The 17,754-nt window shown below is 43.3% G+C and overlaps 1 non-coding gene across 1 annotated transcript; it reads right to left on the bottom strand.

Moving 5' to 3' along the window:
* Positions 1-2,045: 2,045 nt before the first annotated feature.
* On the bottom strand, positions 2,046-2,152 carry LOC136533575 (small nucleolar RNA R71). The gene has a single exon (XR_010778508.1). It is a non-coding gene; the product is annotated as a small nucleolar RNA R71 (small nucleolar RNA).
* Between the last annotated feature and the right edge of the window lie 15,602 nt (positions 2,153-17,754).

Raw genomic sequence — 17,754 nt, 5'->3', positions numbered from 1 at the left:
GTACGCCGTCTGTTGATGGTAGTTATCATTCATCATAAACAGTCAACATACCATGAATAAATGCATAAAAAGGATCACCAGTATAGACTTAGGGGTTTAAACTGATAATTTTTATAAGTTTTGGTGAATCTGTGTTTTCAGCAGGGTTTATCCAGAAAACTGTCAAAGAGGATCAAATCGTCAATTAAAATCACGCTTTATCTATAGTGAAATCAACTCTAGAAGGTTCCAGAAGACTCGAGAGGACTCCACACCGAAGCGAGGCCAAGCCACTGCCAGGTGGGGTCCGGCTAGCCCCACCTAGAGGCCGCACGTCCCCTGGGGAACTCACCTGTTGGTCTCTTCATGTCGGTTTTCCACTGCCTCCTAGGATGCATCTACGCCGTCCTTTAAGTCGGTTTGATCCAAGGGCTCACAGTTGGACGCTCCGGCCTATATAACCAGCCCCTGCCCCCCCTCTAGGGCACGCTGCCATAAGTCAAGATTAGACTAGAAATTAGGGTTTCCAGAGAGAAGAGAATAGAGCTCTAATTCCTCAAGTTTCTAGTATAGGCTAGCTAGCAAGGTTCAAGTAGAGTTTGGGCTATCGATTAGGATTCCGGATCTGCCATCTGGAGACTAGTATAGCCATTGTATCTCTTTATTTATGACTTTGTGCTACTTCAATATTATGTTGCTATTTATTATGTTCCTAGTTTGCTCTAATAATATGTTTGATATAGTTATGATTGATGATGAATATATGCATATGTTCGCAAAGCTCTTAGGTCAGTTCTCTAGAGAGTTAAGTGGTCGACATTATGTAAACATGGAGCTTAGATATTGTTTGCCTGTGGATGCATTCTGCACTCTGGGTCATATGGTAGATCACGGATGTGACACTCCCGTTGAGTCCTTTGTAGTCCACTCCCCGTTTGTAAAGCACGTAGAACGTGATTGCGAAGGAAGATAAGCTCTGTTCTTAATCTTCCATAGTAATGTTCCTTATGCATAGATCCAAAGTTAGTTATACTATAGATGAGAGTGTATGTACTTAGGTGTACAAAAGACTTAGTAGATAAGTAATGACTTAGGAAATCTTTTGCTCTTAACGAATCTTCTGCTTAGCCTTACTATATTTTATGAGTATCTATTTCTATCTCTGGAATACCATTATTACCTTACACTTATCATTTACTTATCACTTGACTTACCCCTGCCATAGCATGAGAGTGGTTTTATCATAAGTATACATATTTGTCAATATCTCTATGCCAACACAACCCCATAGCTCCTCCCTGTGGATAAAATATAAATAACGATACTTCGGCATATTCCCGGGTGAAATGCTACAATGGTATATTATCTGTGCACTTACGGATACCTTATATAGATAGTTTATAAGTGTTCTCATAATTACCAACAACACATTTCTGGCATCATGCTAGAGGATGATAACTTAGTTAAGAGTGATGCTAAGAAATGTCAACAAGCATTCCTGGCACCGTTGCCTGGGAGGGGCACATGCCTAAGAGAATTGACCAAATAAATACTCATAACCTATGCTTTAGCAGGCTTACCCTTGTTTGTCTTTGTTCATATCTTATACAGGGTATTGCAGGATTGGTTGTGATTCAATAATTTCTATCAATCAGGATCAACCAAATAAAGAAGAAGCTCAACATCAGTTTCTGAAGCTATGGCTGACAAGACTCTATGTGAGTTCTCTGCTCCAAGCACTGAGAACATTCGCATTGGACCAACACTCAAAACCGATAATCTTGAGTTTGAGCTCAGGCCAAGCCTCATCAACATGGTGCAAGCTACCCCATTCAGCGGAAAAGGCACATGAAGATGCTAGTGCTCATCTTTAGAATTTCCTGGAGATAAGTAGCACGGTCGTCATCAAGGACGTTGCTCAAGACATCGTACTACTCCTGCCTCTTTCCATTCTCACTTGTGGGAAGAGCAAAGCAGTGGTTCTACACCAACAAAGATCACATCAATACATGGGCAAAGTGTTCAAAGGCCTTCCTAGAAAAGTATTTCCCTATAGGCAAGACCAATGCCTTAAGAGGAAATATTTCAAACTTCCAACAGCAGAAAGGAGAGACCATTCCAGAAGCATGAGAACGTTTTCAAGAATATGTTTCAGATTGCCCTCATCATGGAATGGAAGATTGGTTGCTCATGCAAAGTTTCCTCCATGGATTAACTTAGAAAGCCCATGAACAGCTCGATGCCACTACTGGACGATCATTTATGTCACTCACCCTTGTAAAAGCTGAGACTCTTATGTAAAAGATAGCCCCTAATCAAGGCTAGGTCATCATGCAATAAGAGCAAAGAAGTACCAGAAGAGGTGTGTGCACTGTCAACCAAGATGGACGTACTGTTGAATTGGCTCGAACAGTGAGACAATTACAAGAAAGATCGTCAGGCCATTCAAGATGCTTTCAATGCTTGAAATATATGTGGGGAATATTTTGGGGTTGAATTCCCTAAATATCAAGAGGATGCAAACATCATTAGCAACAATTCAGGTTCACAACAACAGAGATAAGGATGGAATCATCAACGATGGTCAACTTACCAAGGTAAGTACCCAAGTAATTATTATAATTCTTCTAATCCTAAACAACCATCCTTAAGAGACTTAATCTTAGAACAAGCTAGGATTAATGAGAGTATTTCTAAAAAGCTTGCTTTTAATGATAAGGTCCTAGAAAATATAAATACTAAAATTGATAGTTTTTCTTCTGCCATACAAGACCAACTTAGCTATAATAAAAAGATAGAATCTCAATTAGCCTAGTTGGCCTCTGCAATGTCTTTTGCCACTAACCTTTAGAAGGTCAACGCCATAACCACAAGAGGTCACAAATCTACTCATGATCCGCCATATCCGACAAGGACAGGTAAGACACTAGTGGAAGTACAGGAAGAGGAGAAGGAGAATGATAAAGAAGTTGGGCCACAAGAGCAAGAGTTACAACAAGATTTTCAGGACACAACCCTCCTACCGTTTCCATGCAGAAATCGAAAAGCCAAAATGGATGAGCAGTTTGGTAACTTTGTAGAGGTAATTCAAAAGTTATATATCAATATTCCATTGCTGGATGCCATATAGGTGACTACCTACGTGAAGTATCTCTGAGACAACCTCAACAACAAAACACCACTGCCCTACACTGAGGTAATTAAGTTAACGGAGGAGTGCAGTGTGGCCATCCTAAACACAGCACTTGTCAAGAAGAAGGATCCAGGATGCCCCACTATCGATTGTTCGATCGGGAGCCGGAACTTTGAGAATGCGTTATGCGATCTTGGAGCAAGTGTCAGTGTCATTCCCAAGAAGGTTTTCGACAAGCTCAACTATTCAACACTCACACCAACATCGATGTGCTTACAACTAGCGACCAATCGGTTCGCTACCCTATAGGAATCGCTGAGAATATTCTGGTAAGAATATGAAACTTTTTCGTTCCTATATATTTTGTGGTACTTGACATGCAGGAGGACGTGAAGACACCACTCATTCTTGGGAGACCCTTCCTGAGCACTACAAATGCGCACATTGATGTCGGAGCTGGAGAGATCAAATTCCATATTAACAGAAAGGAAGAGCGGTTCGCTTTCAAGATCCGGAACAATACTCCAATTTGGAGTGGCATGAGAAGCAAGTATCAAGGTCTCCATCTCTAGGACCGAAGGATACACCTGAAGAATGAACCCGAATGGAGAAGTCTGGTTCGGCGGACTCAAAATTCTAAACCCTCAGTCGAGTGGTAACTCGGTAGTTATCCATATTTACTTTTCGCATTATATTTTTACTTTGGCATATTTACTTCTTAAAACTTGCATTAGAAAAATGAAATAAACAATTCTCATCATGGCATACTAAAAATTCAAGTCCCATGTTAATAATTTTTACGGAGCGTAAAAACCCCGTAAGAAATATTTACTATGGAGGCGTAAAAATAAAAAAATACCATCATTCATCTTCTCATATTTCATAGTTTCACAAAGGTAATTTTGCATTGCATTGTTATACATGTATATGGTAGAAATATAGGCACTAGGGACCCACAGACACCTGGGACCTACCACCATCACCTCCTCAACCACCACCTATCACTTCCATCACCTCCATATCGTCCACTTTCACCTTCTTATCCTCCACTATCACTCTCCACCGGGCATATCCACCAAAAGTGCACCGACGGGCACCAACATTTGCTTAAGCACGAAGCAAAGAGGAATCAGGAAAATGGAGAGGCCATTTGGCCATGTGGTGGGGCCACCCCACCACTAGGCCGACCGGCTTACTGCTTCCCCCTCTATAAATCCCACTCCTTCCTTGTTGCTCTCGGTCTCCAACACAACACAAGGCAACCACCTGAGTTCAAAATTCCAGAAGCAAAATTCATAGTTGAATTTCCTTTGGTAGAAGTAGTGTTGAAGAAAGAAAGAGTGTGGGAAAGATTGAGTGTGAAAGTAGTGCAGAAAATCTTGAGAGAAAATTGGAGAGGTGCAGCTGAAATTTAAGCAAGAAAAATAGAGTTTAAGAGTGGTAGTGTTGTCCAAATCAAGAGAGGAATTTGAAAAGAATTAGGGAGGAAAGACATGCCAAAATCTTGATTAGAATATTCACTAGGCAATCTCGGATGACTAACCTCTAGACGATTAACTTTTGGATGGCTAACCACTAACATTTTTTTCCTAATCCCGTTCCACGAGTTGTGTTGTTTTTTTCTATTTTGCAAGAAAATGAGCAAGATCACCAGCAAGCTCAAGCGGGAGATATCGTTCCATTCAACAAGAAGTTCTTCAGTCCCAAGCAAGCACCGACATGGAGGTTGATCCTCCGTCTCCCACTATTGGAGCACTGTCCTGATCAGCCCCCAGTGGAGAGGAACATTCTTCTACAAGAAAAGCAGCTCAAACTCTAGGATGATAGGGAGAAGAACATCTATAAGAAGCTGAAGGACCAGGATTTCGTCCTCACCCCTGCCTTCGAATCCAGCCCTACTTCAGTCCATAGGTATGCACTCTAAATTTGAACTTATTTTCAAGGCCATAGGATGGAAGGATGCATGGGAAATAGATGAGTCAGGGTGCAAGCTTTTGACTATTGAATTTGTATACACTTTACAAACTACCGACTCGGAAGTCTCATTTAGGTTCTTTGGGAAATAATTTTCTTTTCCCTAGAAGAACTTTCATGAGCTTCTTGGATTCCCTGCTCAGTGCACAATTGATGTAGACTCAGCTATTTAAGACATTGATAGGAATACATTTTGGAGGGAGATATCGAAAGAAATTGTTTGCTAACGCCCTCGCACCAATGACATTCACCACCCAACTGCGGTTCATGCACAAATGGCTAGGGATTTTCTCTTTTTCCTAGAAATGATTTCCACACCGTAAGGAACGATGAACTTAAACTGCTCTATGCTATGGTTAAAAGAAAGAAGGTTTCACCCACATAGCTAGAAATTCCTGGACTTAGGGAGATGTTGGGTGCACTTCTTTGGTCACCCACATAGCTAGAAATTTGGGTTTACTAGCAAACGCTTCTATTACATACATTGATAGTCCCCGATGGGTTATTGATTATGGCTATTTTAATCATGCACACATGTAAAAAAGGGCAAGGATGGGAAAATAGTCATGATGTATATGGACTACATAAATGAATTTCTGTTACCAGATCGGAACCTCGGTCTATATGTGGTAGATTCATTTGTCTTTGATTTGTAGAAAATAGAGCAAGCACCTCATAGGAGTGCCTCTGCAAGGATCACTCGCAACACGCAGCCTTGGTACTATGGAGATGACCCCAGTCCAGAAGGCTCTGCCTTCACCGGCTACATAGGATTTGATCAAGCAGGACCTTCCTAAGTGCACCTTCCTCAGCATGCGGGCTGGGACCAGCCTGAGATCTTCCAATATGCACCAACCTGAGCATGCTGGGTGGGAGCAGCCCGCTCCTCAGCACGCTGAGAGCTCTTAGAATCAAGGCTCAAGTGGGCAATGGTAGGATGACAATTTGACTACTACTACCAGCAGCAGTCTTACGAGGAGATCTCTAGTGGCCACCAGGGAGGACGCATGTCCTTCTCTACCTATGGCTACCATGACCATCCCACAGGTTATCATGAACAACAAATGGAGTATGCTCATTTTGACACCAAGCTCACCACCATTGAGGAGAACTAGCAGGAGATTCAGGAACACTCTTCACCCACATTCCTAGTGGAAAGAAGAAGTAGGACAACACCTCATCGCCATCTAGCAACAACAGCAACAGGAGAATGACAACTGGAACTACTTATTTGGCCATCTCCACATTGACCACCCGCCTCGCCGAAGGATCATAGCAACATCCAGCTTGGGGGAGGAACCCCCATTTACCTAAGGTAAGTTTTCTTTATAGTATTTTATTATTTTCTTTAGTTTATTTAATTTTTGAATTTGTATTATATTAAAAAAATATAAAAATAATGAAAACCAAATAAAAAGAGTGTGTATATAGTTTGCTTAAGGTGTTCTTTAGTTTGTTTTTAAGAGTCAATAAATAAATAGAACTTGTCCATATCCTTTTACACATGGTAAATATGCTTAGGCAAGCAACATGGATTCAATTTAAATTCAATTCATATCTTTGTGTAAGGGTTGCCATCAATTACCAAAAAGGAGGAGATTGAAAGCTCTAGTTTGGTTTTGGTGAATTGATAAAACCCTAAGTGCTAACCTAGTTTATCAAAGTGATTATGAGATAGGTAGCACTACTCCAAGTGGTGAAGCAAATGAAGATCATGACATGTCAATGGTGTTGCCATGGTGATGATCAAGTGCTTGGACTTGGAAAAGAAGAAAGAAAAACAAAAGGCTCAAGGCAAAGGTATAAATGGTAGGCGCCATTTTGTTTCGGTGATCAAGAGACTTAGTGAGTGTGATCACATTTAGGTTCGATAGTCATACTATTAAGAGGGGTGAAACTCATATTGAAATGCGGTTATCAAAGTGATACTAGATGCTCTAACTCATTGCATATGCATTTAGGATCTAGTAGAGTGCTAACACCCTTGAAAACATTTGTAAAAATATGCTAACACTTGTGCACAAGGTGATACACTTGGTGGTTGGCACATTTGAGCAAGGGTTAGAAACTTTACTGATGGAGTGTCCGCCCGTAGTGTGCGGATAGTCCGACGGTGCCATCGGCACCCTATAAAGAAAATACAGGGTTTCACAGAGTGCACCGGACGCTGGTCTCAACTGGACCAGAGCGTCCGGTCAGTGGAAGCAGTGATGGCGCTGGCATCGGTCTTCGAGCGGACACTGGGTCTCTTCGTGACCGGATGCTGTCGGGGTGAGTTCGGTCCTGCTGACGTGGCAGCGCATAGAGGAGATAGTGGGTGTCCAGATGCTGGGTGAGTCCGGTCGGGCATGACCGGACACGTCCGGTCGTGAGTAGAGGCTTACTAGAAGTGATCGGACACTAGGGTCCTGCATCTGGTCGTGATCCAACTGACATGTCCGGTCATAGCTAGAACCTTACCTAGAAGTGACCGGACGCTGGAGTCCTACATCTAGTCCTGGCACTATGCTGCATCCTATCATCAATTGACCATTGGGATTGAGTGCTCAGTATTTGAAGAGAGGGATGACGTGGCAGGCATCCATTGACCTAACGCTAGCAGGGTGCGTCCGGTCGATCTGACTGGAGCGTCCGGTCACCCTGAGCAGTGCCTAGTGAAGGGGTACAATAGATCTATTTCATGAGGGCTTCTATTTAAGCCCCATGGCTAGCTCTAGCCAAAGCCCTCCCACTCATCTCCATCATTGATTCATCATCTTTGTGAGATTGAGAGTGAATCCAAGTGCATTGCTTAAGTATTTGCATCTAGAGGCACTTGGTGGTCGTGTTTCGCTGTGGGATTCGCTTGTTACTCTTGGTGGTTGCCGCCACCTAGATGGCTTGGAGCAGCGAGGATCATTGAGCGGAGGTTGGTGATTGTCTCCGGCTCTAAGTCATGGTGATTGTGAGGGGTTCTTGACCTTTCCCTGGTGGAGAGCCAAAAGGTACTCTAGTGAATTGATCATGGCTTGTGTGATCCTCATCTTGTGTTGGTTGTGCAGCACCCTATTGAGTGTTTGGCGTGTGATGCCAATTAGCGTGTGAACCTTCAAGTGAGTGAATCGCCACAACGAGGACTAGCTTGCCGGCAAGCAAGTGAACCTCAATAAAAAATCATTATGTCATCATTTGATTCTGAGGTTATTGGTCTTCATTGATATTGATTCTTGTGATTGATTGGTTGATTCCTCGACATGGCGGTATAACCATCTTACTCTCTCTCTTTACATTACTGCAAACTAGTTATCAAGCTCTTTAGTGTAGCTAGTTGTCAGAGCTTGTTAGTTTGGTTAGTGTGGCTCTTTAGTTAGTCTTTGAGAGCACACTAACTTAGTGTAGTGACATAGCATTGTGTGAAAAGAAACTATAGAAACTAGAATTGTGTTAGGTGGCTTGCATTTTTAGTAGGCTAGCACAACACTTGCTTTGCCTTATAATTGTCTAACCGGTTTGTTAAGTGTTGTTGTAGAAATTTTTAATAGGCTATTCACCCCCTCTAGCCATTAGGACCTTTTAGGTTCAAGTAGAGTTTGGGCTATCGCTCTGGATTCTGGATCTATCGTCTAGAGACTGGTATAGCCATTGTATCTCTTTATTTATGACTTTGTGCTAGTTCAATATTATGTTGCTATTTATTATGTTCCTAGTTTGCTCTAGTAATATGTTTGATATAGTTATGATTGATGATGAATATATGCATATGTTCGCAAAGCTCTTAGCTCAGTTCTTGACATTCTGCACTCTAGGTCATGTGGTAGATCGTGGATGTGACACTCCCATTGAGTCCTTTGTAGTCCACTCCTTGTTTGCAGAGCACATAGAACGTGATTGTGAAGGAAGACAAGCTCTGTTCTTAATCTTCCTTAGTAATGTTCCTTATGCATAGATCCAAAGTTAGTTATACTATAGATGAGAGTGTATGTACTTGCATGTACAAAAGACTTAGTAGATAAGTAATGACTTAGGAATCTTTTGCTCTTAATGAATCTCCTACTTAGCCTTACTACATTTTATGAGTATCTATTTCTATCTCTGGAATACCATTATTACCTTACACTTATCATTTATTTATCACTTGACTTACCCCTGCCATAGCATGAGAGTGGTTTTATCCTAAGTATACATATTTGTCAATATCTCTATGCCAACACAACCCCATAGCTCCTCCCTATGGATAAAATATAAATAACAATACTCGGTATACTCTCGGGTGAAATGCTACAATAGTATATTATCTGTGCGCTTGGGTATACCTTATATATATAGTTTACAATTGTTCTCATAATTGCCAACAACACATTTCTAGCATCATTCTAGGGATGACAACTTAGTTAATAGTGATGCTAAGAAATGTCAACACCATCCTAAGCACATCTCTCTTGTGGGCTCCTCTCTCTCTGATGCAGGGTGGCTGCAGGTCAATCGTGCTGCCACCCCGTGCGCTCCCCACACCAGTACAACACCATGATGTTGTGATGCTGCCAGCACGCTCCCTAAGCCACCATGACCTAAAGTCCTTTCCCTTCTACTCCATTCCCCTCCCCTTCAAACGGATGCGCATCGATGATGCAAGAGCTAGTAGGACCGAAGCTAGAGGTAGGACAAGAAGACCATGTAGCAATGGATCTAGCGGCGTGGCTTCGTCCCCTCATGCAGTGTGGCTCTAGATCTAGGGTGATGAGGACATGGCACCTTCGGATACGAACAATGATTATAAGGTGCGCTTGTTCCTACATTTGCATAGTGGCTTTGGTTATAATTCATTTGGTTCCACATGTACATGTCACTATTTGATTGTAGGTTCAAATGTGTTTCATAATGGAAGTTCATCAAAGTTGAACTTTCGGTTCGTCGGCAGCCCGATAGTGCCTCATTGGGAAGGCCATAACTCATCCATCCGGAGTGCGATCGAGGTCAATGAGCACTTGATGGAAAGCTTGTTTGATAAGCTTTCAAATAGATCTGGTTCCATCTCAATATCACGTCAACAAGGCCTCCAAATCATCAATATATTCTGTCGCTATTTCTGGCGGGAGCTACACTGTCGTCATGGGCTTGTTAGACATCCTTGGGACCCAGGCCCAAGTTGGAGCACGCTCCAAGAAGATGGAGAACACCTAAGAGATGGCCTTAGACGTCCTCCTCCTTGGCCACCACCTTAGGAGGCCAGCAAGGACGTCCAAGCCAAGCCAGAGGCCCAGTCCAATCCGAGTTCGAGTCTGCCTCGGCCATCAGGACCAGTCTGCAATAAAACGGACGTCTAGGACGCATCCGAACTCCGTTTTTGATGATCCACATATGGATGGAAAGATAATTTGATAAGGAAGCCAATCCAAGTGGTTTCACGTCAAAAGCTCTTCGGAATCAACGGGAATCGTCGAAACAAGTTAGTGTCCAGAATCTGCCAGGGTGCTGCGACACCTTCTTTTGGGCTGTTGGGCCTTGTAACGTGTTGGGACACCTTTAGGACGTGAAGAGGGATCCTTGGACGTCCCTTAGGCTATATAATCAGTAGCCACCACCTACTTTAGGGTTTGTGTTTTGCTTAGATTATTCTGTTAAGAACAGTTTCGCCGTTCATCAGTTTGTGAGACCCCAACTCGTGAGATTAATCATATATCTGCAATTTGGTTGCGATCTTTCTTGTTCTTGCTTGTGTTCTTCGTTGCGCAGGCAGGGATTAGCCTTCTTGGCGAGGTCAACCTGGTCCGAGACTCGGTTGATAACTAGAGGAGCTGTGGTGCTAAGATTGTAGGATTCGATCTTTCGATCTGAAGCCGGATCGGTGTGTCATTCTTCGCCACAACGATAGTTACCATTACCTGACGGAAGATCGGGATCCCCGTCTCCATTAAGTGGTAATCAGAGCTAAGGTATACCGTCAGGTTCACTTTTATTCCCTAGTTTGAGAGTTTCGCATTCGTCCTATAGTCCAGTGCTATACTTTTATTTCCTATCCTAGAACCTTCCGCGCCATAGCCTTTACATATTTCAGTTTTAGAGTTTGCTTTGTTGAGTTTATGTCCTAGGTCAAAGTCTTGTTGCTGGTTTAGATTGTGTTCTTTTCTAGTTTGTGTTGATCCCTTCACCCGCCGCTATTCCGTATCACCATCGGTTTGCATCTTGTGTCCATTAAATCCCTGATTCGAGTAGCTTCCTTAAAACAGTCATAACTTTTGCATCCGAACTCGAAACGGGAAAAATTTTATATCTACGGAGAACGCCAGAAAATTTTAGATCTATTTCATCCCAGCATAGCTGGGTTCGCAAAAATTAGATTTGCGAAATTCGATTAGGAAAATTGAGTTTCTGGACCCACAAGTTTTGGTATGCTTTTTAGAGCACAGTCCTAATTTTCTATAGGCCACATCTTTTATTCAATTGAGCTCAAATTTTTTGTGGTTTATTCTTGTGTGCTCCTTGCTGAGAAAAAAATATCAAAAGAGCAAAAGCAAGAAAAAAAAGATTGGACAAAAAAATAAAAGAAAAAAAATAGTAAAAGAGAATAGAAGATATCGAAAAGGAGCACATAAGGAACACTCAATAGCTCTATTGTTTATGGTACCTTTTGCCTTGTTCATATCCGTTGCTACCTTTAATACTTATTTCCTTTCATCCTTGTTTCCTCTCTTGTTTATCACAACTGGTGATAGGAACACGTATAGGCCAGCAACTAGGACAAGTGCTCTAGACATTTATTCAATATTGCTGTCTGTCACTGACTTGTGTGCCACATATACATATTTGTTCTTTTGCGTGCCTCCCAAGCTCCACATATACTTCAGATCGGTACAGAAAAAGACCCTTGCAATCTTGGTGTCACACCCTCACAGGTATCACGTACCAGCCACCGGTTGTACCGTCACTGCTTGCGTTGGTAAGAACTTTGTAAGAGCTTGGTAAGACGCTTCCACTTATTGTGAAAAGTGACACCACTGCAACCACGTAGTCATTTGGTAGGGATAACTTTCACCGTTTGTTCCTTGTTTTTGTGTTTACAATGACAGGTTGTTCGTATCCACCGACTTATGATGGTATAGGTGCTGATGAGTACATGGAGTGGGAAATTGCCATCGATAACATATTTGCTACTCGCTTTATGTGTCCAAGGAGAAAGGTAAAAAATGCAGCTAGTGTTTTGCTACATTCTGCTTTATCTTGGTGGGAGTCTTTAGATCCTTCTGATAAGCCTCAAACTTGGAATGATATGAAACTTCTTATGCGAGAAACCTTTGTTAATCCACCTCCTATTTTGACTTCATATGATGAGGTGCGCCATTTAGAGGAAGAGTCTATTGTTATTTCTCCTGCTATGCCTAACCTTTTGTAGGACAATGTAGAAAAGAGCAAGGATGCCGTGATAGAAAATGAGAAGCTCACAGTCTCATGTGAAAATTCAGAATCATCAACTATTACCCCTACTGAACGTGAGAGCAAAGGTAATGCCCATGATGCTAACCTCACAGAAGGTGAGAGTTCTCTTGATGTGTTGAATTTTTCCACCAATCATGCTATGATAGAGCAAATTTTAGTAGAGCATTCGCTTGATTTACCTTTGTCACAAGATGATTTGCTTGATGTTTCTTGTGACAAAGATGACTTACATGATGATATTTATGTTATACCCATGCAATCATTGAAGAATGATCACGCTATATGTGTGCTGAAAATGAGCACTTGTGCTGAAAATAGACTTGTTATTCATAATGCTAGTGAAGTTGATGAGCTGAAATTATTGTCTTCTTTAAATACTTTGGGTTACATTGAATTTGATGTTCCGTGTAATCTTAGTTCTTTAGAGGAAAAACTTTATGCATATGCTAATTTGCCATGGTTCTCTAGACATACATATCATTTTATTGGAAAATATAATTGTAAAGGAGAGTATATGGTGCATCGTGCCTATATTTGTTCAAATCTGAAATCTCCTTATATTGAGCAAAAGTATGATCAACCAAAGGATTGCAATTGCTATAATCTTGTTATGTCGAGTTCCTCTAGTTTTGTTATAAAGAAACATGTTAAATTTCAAGAAGGGGAGCAATGTTGGCTACTACCAACAATGTTTTCTTCATCTAATCCCAAACCGAGGACGGTTTGTTGTCAAGAAGGGGAGGATGATGAGGACATGGCACCTTCGGATACGAACAATGATTATAAGGTGCGCTTGTTCCTACATTTGCATAGTGGCTTTGGTTATAATTCACTTGGTTCCACATGTACATGTCACTATTTGATTGTAGGTTCAAATGTGTTTCATAATGGAAGTTCATCAAAGTTGAATTTTCGGTTCGTCGGCAGCTCGATAGTGCCTCATTGGGAAGGCCATAACTCATCCATCCGGAGTGCGATCGAGGTCAATGAGCACTTGATGGAAAGCTTGTTTGATAAGCTTTCAAATAGATCTGGTTCCATCTCAATATCACGTCAACAAGGCCTCCAAATCATCAATATATTCTGTCGCTATTTCTGGCGGGAGCTACACTGTCGTCATGGGCTTGTTAGACATCCTTGGGACCCAGGCCCAAGTTGGAGCACGCTCCAAGAAGATGGAGAACACCTAAGAGATGGCCTTAGACGTCCTCCTCCTTGGCCACCACCTTAGGAGGCCAGCAAGGACGTCCAAGCCAAGCCAGAGGCCCAGTCCAATCCGAGTTCGAGTCTGCCTCGGCTATCAGGACCAGTCTGCAATAAAACGGACGTCTAGGACACATCCGAACTCCGTTTTTGATGATCCACATATGGATGGAAAGATAATTTGATAAGGAAGCCAATCCAAGTGGTTTCACATCAAAAGCTCTTAGGAATCAACGGGAATCATCGAAACAAGTTAGCGTCTAGAATCTGCCAGGGTGCTGCGACACCTTCTTTTGGGCTGTTGGGCCTTGTAACGTGTTGGGACACCTTTAGGACGTGAAGAGGGATCCTTGGACGTCCCTTAGGCTATATAATCAGTAGCCACCACCTACTTTAGGGTTTGGGTTTTGCTTAGATTATTCTGTTAAGAACAGTTTCGCCGTTTATCGGTTTGTGAGACCCCAACTCGTGAGATTAATCATATATCTGTAATTTGGTTGCGATCTTTCTTGTTCTTGCTTGTGTTCTTCGTTGCGCAGGCAGGGATTAGCCTTCTTGGCGAGGTCAACCTGGTCCGAGACTCGGTTGATAACTAGAGGAGCTGTGGTGCTAAGATTGCAGGGTTCGATCTTTCGATCTGAAGCCGGATCGGTGTGTCATTCTCCGCCACAACGATAGTTACCATCACCTGACGGAAGATCGGGATCCCCGTCTCCATTAAGTGGTAATCAGAGCTAAGGTATACCGTCAGGTTCACTTTTATTCCCTAGTTTGAGAGTTTCGCATTCGTCCTATAGTCCAGTGTCATACTTTTATTTCCTATCCTAGAACCTTCCGCGCCATAGCCTTTGCATATTTCAGTTTTAGAGTTCGCTTTGTTGAGTTTATGTCCTAGGTCAAAGTCTTGTTGCTGGTTTAGATTGTGTTCTTTTCTAGTTTGTGTTGATCCCTTCACCCGCCGCTATTCTGTATCACCATCGGTTTGCATCTTGTGTCCATTAAATCCCTGATTCGAGCAGCTTCCTTAAAACAGTCAACTTTTGCATCCGAACTCGAAACGGGAAAAATTTTATATCTACGGAGAACGCCAAAAAATTTTAGATCTATTTCATCCCAGCATAGCTGGGTTCGCAAAAATTAGATTTGCGAAATTCGATTAGAAAAATTGAGTTTCTGGACCCACAAGTTTTGGTATGCTTTTTAGAGCACAGTCCTAATTTTCTATAGGCCACATCTTTTATTCAATTGAGCTCAAATTTTTTGTGGTTTATTCTTGTGTGCTCCTTGCTGAGAAAAAAATATCAAAAGAGCAAAAGCAAGAAAAAAAAGATTGGACAAAAAAATAAAAGAAAAAAAATAGTAAAAGAGAATAGAAGATATCGAAAAGGAGCACATAAGGAACACTCAATAGCTCTATTGTTTGTGGTACCTTTTGCCTTGTTCATATCCGTTGCTACCTTTAATACTTGTTTCCTTTCATCCTTGTTTCCTCTCTTGTTTATCACAACTGGTGATAGGAACACGTATAGGCCAGCAACTAGGACATGAAGAGGGATCCTTGGACGTCCCTTAGGCTATATAATCAGTAGCCACCACCTACTTTAGGGTTTGGGTTTTGCTTAGATTATTCTGTTAAGAACAGTTTCGCCGTTCATTGGTTTGTGAGACCCCAACTCGTGAGATTAATCATATATCTGCAATTTGGTTGCGATCTTTCTTGTTCTTGCTTGTGTTCTTCGTTGCGCAGGCAGGGATTAGCCTTCTTGGCGAGGTCAACCTGGTCCGAGACTCGGTTGATAACTAGAGGAGCTGTGGTGCTAAGATTGCAGGGTTCGATCTTTCGATCTGAAGCTAGATCGGTGTGTCATTCTCCGCCACAACGATAGTTACCATCACCTGACGGAAGATCGGGATCCCCGTCTCCATTATAGGGGACATCGCCTGTCCCTCTACCCTTAGGCAAGACGGCACCCCTCTGCCCAGCGCGTAAGCATGCCTAGTAGTGCCTTTTTGAACGCTGAGTAGATTATTCATTAAGTAATCATAACCAATAAAGAAGGGCAAAAACTTTAATTTTCAAACGCCGAGTCATTCCCGCTTAATCGTAGCGACTAATGACTAGTAGCCGTTCCAAGTAGAACTCATGGTTTCAACTCCTTAGGCCTTGTTTGGATGTTGTAGTAATAAGAAACCATTATATCAAGAAACTATAGTTTTAGAACCATTGATGTGCAAAACCGTGGTCTAGAAAAAAGAGGTCTAGAGTGGAGCTTTTAAAACTCCAAAAAGACAATAGTTTTAGCAATACTATGGTATTTAAAATCTTTGGCTGGCGCTGAAGGCTAGGAGGGAGCCAAGGATCGGGCCCAGGCTTCCATCGATCAAGAGCCTGAGGCTCGGTTGAGCCCCCAAGCCCTAAGCAGTGGTGGCAGGCGTGCTTGGGCTCGACCAGATTCCTTGGCCTAAGGGTTCGCGCGAGCATAACCGATGGGTTAGCCCCCGAGCCCTCAGGAGATCCTAGAGGGGTCGGTTGGGGGGTCTCTTAGTCGGGAACCTTTGATTTGAGGCTTATCATACCCCTATGTAAGGATCTCATCAGGAGCCCCAAGCCCTTCGTGGCCTCAGTTGGCCAGATTCATGATGGCGATGAAGCATTGAATTCGATCTTCTAGTGATTGAGCTAGCCTTGGTAGGGATGACTTCTGCTGATGAGAGTGTGATGCCCTTCTCGAGGCTTTTCCCAAGTGTGATGGGGGTGCTCGACTATTGGGGACGAGCGATGGTGATGCTGACCCCTTTTTTGGCCTATGTTGCATAGGTCTATGGCCTTAGCGAGGGTCTAGCAGACTCATCTAGGAGTTGTATGCCTTGGGCCCTAGGACACCCTCCTTTCCAATCTAGGCCTATCATGGGTTGGGTGATCGAGAGCATCTAGGCTCTAGCTTGGGGCCACGTGATCACCTGACGGGCCATGCCATTCTGGGGACTTCGGTAGAAGGCCCCAATCATCTTGGGCCGACCTTAGCAATCGTAGGTCGAGGTGCTGGGAGCACGCCAAGCTCGGACAGGGCCCTTGTTAGGCCCACCGCTCAGTGGCTCCCAACCCAACTCTAGGGAGTTGGTTGGTTTTGGGGGCATTTGCCTAGGCGCACATCGATCAGGGGGTCAGGTTCTCCGTCTAGGGAGTTGGCGTAGCCCTCGAGGCCATCATGGGGCCTCCTTGCCAGCGGGTGAGGTAGTTTCTGAATGCACCCCTCCCTCTAACATCCTATGCTGGCGGTTGATGGTGCTAGGGCTACCATGCCTACTAGAGGAGTTATGGCATGCACTACCATGCTATCCCATTTCCTCTAGGAGATGGGTCATCTAGCAACACAGAGCAGGTCTAGCGGAGGAGGAGCCATGGCACTTGGTGCATGTGGATCTGGGTCATTGATGGTGGCTGGTGGGCCCAAGGGGAACTGAATCCCCTCAAGTCTAGTGAGAAGATGTGCGTGGTGTGGGTGATGCACTTTGTGGAAAGTGGAGCGGGAACTTGACTCATTGTCAATGCTCTCCCTAACTTTACCTTTATTGCATGACTACCATAACACAACAACCCAGGGTGCGTTGTGGGGATTTAAGGGGTGCCTAGCCGACCCCCCAAGGCCCCTTTAACTATTCACAATGCTTTGAGTGGGGCTATGAAGGGGAGCTCCCAGGGAGCAACGCCCCTATCCCATCTCTGGCTTCTTCTCTTCTTCCTCTCAGATCCAACTCCTGGCAGATGGGCTATTCTTCTCTTCTTCTCTTCTTCCTCTCAGATCCAACTCCTGGCAGAGACTTAGGTCCCTCATTGGGATGGGCTGTTACAACAATGGCCTCGGTGGCCATGATTGCCGTGCCCATGCTACTAGTGGGTAAGTCTATGAGAACCCTAGGTTTATGGTCGTTTCGTGCCCTAGTCATGTCCCCCAAAGGGGAGATCCTCAGCTTCTCGACTATGCCACTTGTATAGTTCCTAAGCCCATCATTTAGTGCTTGGGAGCTTGCTACCTCCCTCGGTGGGTCAC

This window comes from Miscanthus floridulus, unplaced genomic scaffold, assembly GCF_019320115.1.
Source record: "Miscanthus floridulus cultivar M001 unplaced genomic scaffold, ASM1932011v1 os_1000_1_2, whole genome shotgun sequence".
Taxonomy (NCBI): Eukaryota; Viridiplantae; Streptophyta; class Magnoliopsida; order Poales; family Poaceae; genus Miscanthus; species Miscanthus floridulus.
The sequence above is the reverse complement of the archived record's forward strand: the minus strand, read 5'-3'. Positions and strand labels throughout refer to the sequence as shown.